Source organism: Stenella coeruleoalba (genome assembly GCF_951394435.1).
Source record: "Stenella coeruleoalba genome assembly, chromosome: 2".
Lineage (NCBI taxonomy): Eukaryota > Metazoa > Chordata > Mammalia > Artiodactyla > Delphinidae > Stenella > Stenella coeruleoalba.
This window is the reverse complement of record NC_137147.1, coordinates 102,773,738-102,779,737: the sequence shown is the minus strand read 5'-3', so window position 1 is coordinate 102,779,737 and position 6,000 is coordinate 102,773,738. Positions and strand designations below refer to the sequence as shown.

Sequence of the window (6,000 nt, the reverse complement as noted above, 5' to 3'; positions counted from 1 at the left end):
ATAAATACCCAATAACAACTATCATGAAGCTGAAGGAAGGGAATAAAAAAGAATATATTAAATACTATACACCACAGTACTGGATTTTAAAGAAACTCAGAATAGTTCCCAAAGGTTCTCATTTGTTGGGTGGCAATGAGAGAAAAGAATTTATGTAAAATGTAGCATTGAAAAGGGCCTTCTGTTCACAGTTCCATGTGATCAGATTTGTTCATCTGCCGTCACTGAGAGTGTAGACCTTAGTAATAATGGGTAATGCAGGTGTCTCTTATTTTAATGTAAACTCACTATAAGAAATTCTTTATAAGATGATGGTGTAGAATGTGACTAAATTTTGTCCTCCTTAAAAAAGTGACAATGTTGAAAATTATCTCTGACAAAAGGTTGGAGGATGATTATAAAAATGCAGATGTGCATTTCCTGGTATTTTCTATGGTTAGATAAAGAAGTAGGAGAGAGGCCTCTACCTGGAGTTAACAGGTGTGGTGGTGTCTGTTCAGAGGCCAGGAATCATTTAACACTGCCAAAAACAATCAGAAGGGGGAAAATGAAAGTAAGGAAACCAGGGGTAAAGAGAATAAGGGCGCATGAGGAGAAAGAACATCTGATAAACAAACTTTCACAAGGGTCCATAGAACAGTAGAGACGAAAGGAACTCTGGGAACAGGTGTGAGGGTAGCACTTTGGAGATCGTAGAACTTTGGTGCCAATGGGAACCTGAAAAGGCAGTGAGTAAACCTCCCTCATTTACAAAGGAGAAAACCGATGCCTGGAGAGGTTGCTGTGACCACTACCTACATATATTCACATTCATTTTCATTAGCTTCAATTGCCCAACAGTTATACTTTTTTGGCTTTTTATATAAATTTTTGCATGTGAGCTATGGATAGACTGCAGGCACAAAATCTCCATCTACACTGACTAAAGAAATCAATGGAAAATAAGATTCTAAACAACTTAATTTTATTAGTTTTCTGAAAACATATATTATTTCAAGTAAGGGATACCTAGTGTTGTGGGAATAACCAGTCTCTTAGGCTAGTATTATTAGTAATTTTTTCCTAATTATGTAAAAAAGATTTTTAAAATGAAGATATCTGTAACCCAGAGAAATGTTCACTGTTAACATTTCCTTCCACAGTATTTCCTTTTAATATCTCACAAAATTGAAATCATATGCATCTGTGATTTTATATTCCTTTACAGTTAACAGTTTCTAATGCTGGATTTTTATCTTATTTCAACTTTATTTTATTGGTATTACAAAAAACATTGTAATGAATCTCATTCATTAATTCATCAAATAGTTTTGAGTGCCAAATATTTTTGAGTTACAAATATTTGGAAAAAGTGTCTAACCCTAAGTGGTTACAAACCTCACTACCAACTTCCTGCCTCCTCTTCCCCCCCAGTTTCATTCCAGGCCTGACCCTGGGTGGCGAAGTTCAGGTCTCCTATGCCAGATCTGTTTCTAAAAATGTTAAAAAAGGAGAAAAAGTGATTTGGAAAATTGTGTTATCTCTGAACAAAGCCATGCTTGCAATCCATTCATCTTGCTGTAGATTAATGTTTCTTATTTGGAGTGTTAGCCACTTGATATTGACTTTCTGTCTATATAAATTCTTGCTGTGCCAATCCTAATGTCCTCCAAGGTACGCAGATGCCTCAGGCTAACTAGGGATCTCGTGCATGAAAATGCAAAGGAGAAAAGCGTGTTAATATGCTTCAAAAATATCACCCCAGGCATATATACCTGCCTGTTTCTCTCTCTCTCTCTCTCTCTCTCTCTCACACACACACACACACACACACACACACACACACACACACACACACACACACACACTCTCACTCATGCTTGCATGGCCAGAGAGAACATTACTTGGCTCCTCTCAGGGCTTGGGAGACCTGCATTTACAATATCCTTTATCCCACAGCCCTGAGCTATTAACCTAAGTATAACATGATTTAATTAACATGTAATGTTGATTAACATGCATTAAGAAGGACTACAATACTTGAGTGACAGAGCCACTGGTATTATGTTATTTAAAAGCAAAACGCTAGTACCTTGATAGTACCCTCTCAACTGCAACGAGACCACCAGAATTTTTCCGTGCCACTTTTGCATTTACCATAATCATTTGTTGTCTGGGTATGCTATGGAGAGCAAATCAGCTCGTTAGTCCATAAACTCTAAGGTAAATATATCATTTCAATAATCTTGTCTTATGGAGAAAAATAGAGAGCGCCAACTTAGACTGGGGGCTCAGTTTTTGGAAAAAGTGACAATTGAATAGACACCTGAAGAATGAGTAGGATTATCCCCAAGGAGACAGGGGAAGGATGTTCCAGAAGGAGGGGACAAACTTTGTACTGTTCTGATATGGGACAAAGGTTAGTGAGGCAGGAATGAAACGTAGAATGAGGTTAAAATTAGGAAGTAGGTAGGGGCCAGGCAAAGCTGGGCCTTGTGAGCCAAAGAACAGGGTTTGATTTATTCAAGATGCTGCAGAAAATCATTGACGTTTTTTAAGCTGGGAAGAACAATTTGTGCATACATTCTTGCTTGTCTTTCAGAAGATATATTTAGGATAGATTTCTAAATGCGGACGCCTGGGCTTAAAGATATAACTATTTTTAAGGCTCTGGTATTTCAACCAGTATTCATACCAATTCAATTTCCTATCAATAGTGTATGAAAGAGTGTCCATCTCGCTAACCCTCAACAGCATTATCATTGAAGAAGAATTCTGCCATTGAAGAAAAGCAGTGTTGTGTTATTTTGTCATTATATTACTAGGGAATCTGAACATTTGTTAATATTTATTAATAATTTATATTTCTTTTTTCCTAAATTATCCATGGCCTTGTTTCTTTTTTTTGGTGGTGTGTGTGGTATTTATCTTACTGATGTGACATAGCTTTTTATATTTAAAGATTATTACCCTAGTTCTTATTTCTTGCATATATATATATTCTCCCAGTTTGTTTGCCTTTTAATTTTACTTGTACAGCCTTCCTCACCTTATAAGAGTAATTTGTTATCAAAAAAACATTATTGTAAGTTGAAAATGGAGCTACTATTATTTTAAATTAGAAAAGGTGATTTTATATATTTATATATATATGAATATATATGAATATATATATTCATATATATATACGAATATATATATATTTGTATATATATATGAATATATATATTCATATATATATGAATATATATATGAAATACACCATATATATATGAAATACACCCATAAATGAAAAACACCAAGTCTCATTGAAATAGACCTATTTTACTTCACTAGTTTACAGTACATGTGATAACACAACATAAATTTCTATTCACTAATTTCTGTATAATGTGCTGTTCACCTGCATTCCTGAAGGTTTTTATAGTTATTCTGTACATCACACTTAAGACTATATTCTCAAACAAAGCATACATACAGTATTCAAAGTTTATGTAATTCAACCTTTAATGCAAAATAGAAACATAAAACCAAACTTTAAACAAATAAAAGCAAGACTTTCAGGAGCACGTGCATGAACTTGTTATTGCTACATACTAGCAAACCAGGAACACTCTGAGGTGGGAGTTTAGCAGGATACCCCAACTCTATATAACTGTGAAGTCACCCTCTCTAAACTGGTCCTAAAAAAAACTGAATTGGTCCTCTTTATGTGAAGAAAGTGGGGAAAAGGGTATTAGAAGAAACGCCTTATAAAGTATAAAAGTTGTAACCCTAATGGGCGTATTTTAAAATAGGTCTATATTTGTTTTTGACATATAGGATACATAAATTTTTATATAGTCAAATTTATCACTCTTTTCTGATAAAAATTATTGCTTTAGAGCTTAGGATATTTTTCTCCACACTAATATTACAAACATTCACCTATATTTTCTTCTACCTTTAGAATAATGATTTTCAGTTTATATATATGTATTATTTAAGTCATTTGGATTATTTTAAAGTGTGGAGTGTAAGGTAAGGATATGATTTGATTTATTTTTTAAAGAGACAAAAATTCCACACCAACCTGTTGAATAATCCATGCCTTCTGTATTTACATAATATTTCTTAAAGCAGAATCTGGAAAAAGTGATATGCTGATCAAGTCAGACATTACTTGTCTAGTGTCAGTTGGGGTTGGGGAAGAATTAGGGGTGCTGCGTGGGGTCTTTCTTTGGGTGGTGGTAAATCTCTGAAACATGGCCAAGTTGATGTAAACCATTCCTCACAGCCCACTACTCTTCCTTTTCCCTCTTTTCCTTGACACCTCAGTTCCTTGCCTTCTCTTTGCAGTTTGGCAGATAAATTCATGGTATAAACCTAAGTTGTATGGAAATAACTATTTGGGTCTTCTGGGCGTCCCTCCAACTCCCAACTCCAAACCACTGGCCCCCAGACCATCTCCCCTGCCTATTAGTTATTCAGCTGGGGGGAAAATAAGGTAAATAAAACTGTTCTGAAGGGAGTATAGGGCCAAGGGTTAAATTCTAGGCAAAACCAACGTAGAATGAGAGAGAATATCTGTACAAAAATAAAAATGATGGCTAAAAACTTTGATTGTAGAAAAATGTGCAGTTAGGGTTAGTGACTTCTTTCCTAAAATGTAAGTTTCCTTTTATACATATATGATGTTTTCCTTGAGTGGCCTCTGTGAAGTATATAGAATCATGCAGTCCTCTATTTTACAGATGACTTAAAAAAAAAAAGATGATTTACTTAAAGCTATTCATTGTTAGAATTCCTGGTCCCGCATTCAAACCAGGCATGTCTTGATTTTTTTCTGACATCTTTTAATCCCTCTGCTCAATTTTAATGGAATATATTTATCCATACAATTAAAATGAGTTTAAATTATTTTGTGATGTCTCTTGAGAGAACCAAAATCTCTCTGGGATGTATTAGAACCAGGGCTATGAAATGCTATGTTTCTTCCACAGGTGTACATCATAGAACTCCTATTCAAGTACCACCCATTTCTAAATTCTAACTTAGAGACCAGCTGTGAAAGATTGTTGAATTGGATTAGAATCCCCAAATTTCTTGGACAAGTGTCTTCCGGTGATTTTCAGGTATATATGTCCAAAGAGAATCAGAGTAGGAAGTTTTGGCTGATAGGTCTTCCTTCTAAACTCCTATGGACAAAGGTCATTAGAGAAAATATGTGAATCTATTAAGTATGCTTATCTCTGAGACTTTCTTAATCCACATATGAGGATCTTCTCCTTAGATCTAGAATTACAAACTAAGAAAGATAATCTTCTCCTTACACAAATTGGTAGTGTTTTTGCCAAAAAGGTAATGGGTGGTCCCGTTCTTTCTGAAGTCCTGTTTGTGCACGTATGGAATGAGGAATTCAGCATATTCCCGCAATTTGTTTCGCTGACAGATTTTAAAAGGTATTAACACCATTTTACCGATCTTGCCAATTAAAAAATTAATGCTCCTCCAAGACTTTGCCGTTCCGACGGTGACTCTAGGCAGGTACGAGGCACACGAAAGCAGGCGTCGGCTGGGCAGTGCCCGCAGCCGCGGGTCCGAGCTGACGATGCTGCGGGTGCCGGATCTTTGTGCGCTCCGCTCCCGGCTCCCGCGTGCCCGCACGTACGTAGCTTTCACGTGTGTGTTGATATGAAGTGCATGTGTGGATATGTAAGAATATGCTCAAATTTGGGGAGAGGCGCGGAGCACAGGACGGCGGGAAGGTGGGTGTGGGCGTGCACGGCGGGCCGGGCCGGGAGGGAGCCCGCGCCGAGCCCGAGCCCGAGCCCGCAGCGCGGCCGGCCGGCGGGCCACACAATAAAGCCCGGGGGCGGCGGGCGGGCGGCGGTGAGGAGGCCGGGCCGGCGAGCGGCCGCCCCGCTCAGCCCGCCATGTGAGCGGCGCCGCGGCCTCGCAGGACGCAAACTTTCCCGGCGGCGGCGGCGCCTCAACTCCGCGCCCGGCCACGGCCCGCCGCTCGGCGAGGAGACACCGTAA

At 38.1% G+C, this 6,000-nt stretch overlaps 1 protein-coding gene across 8 annotated transcripts in view; it reads left to right on the top strand.

Moving 5' to 3' along the window:
- Positions 1 to 5,536: 5,536 nt before the first annotated feature.
- The window catches only part of ZMYND11 (zinc finger MYND-type containing 11), a 135,783-nt gene continuing 135,319 nt past the window's right edge, over positions 5,537 to 6,000 (top strand). For 7 of the 8 annotated variants that reach the window (XM_079914031.1, XM_079914029.1, XM_079914027.1 and 4 more), the window contains exon 1: positions 5,641 to 5,996. The gene's annotated coding sequence lies outside the window, so the exon portion shown is untranslated. The other variant, XM_079914033.1, reaches the window with a different exon arrangement.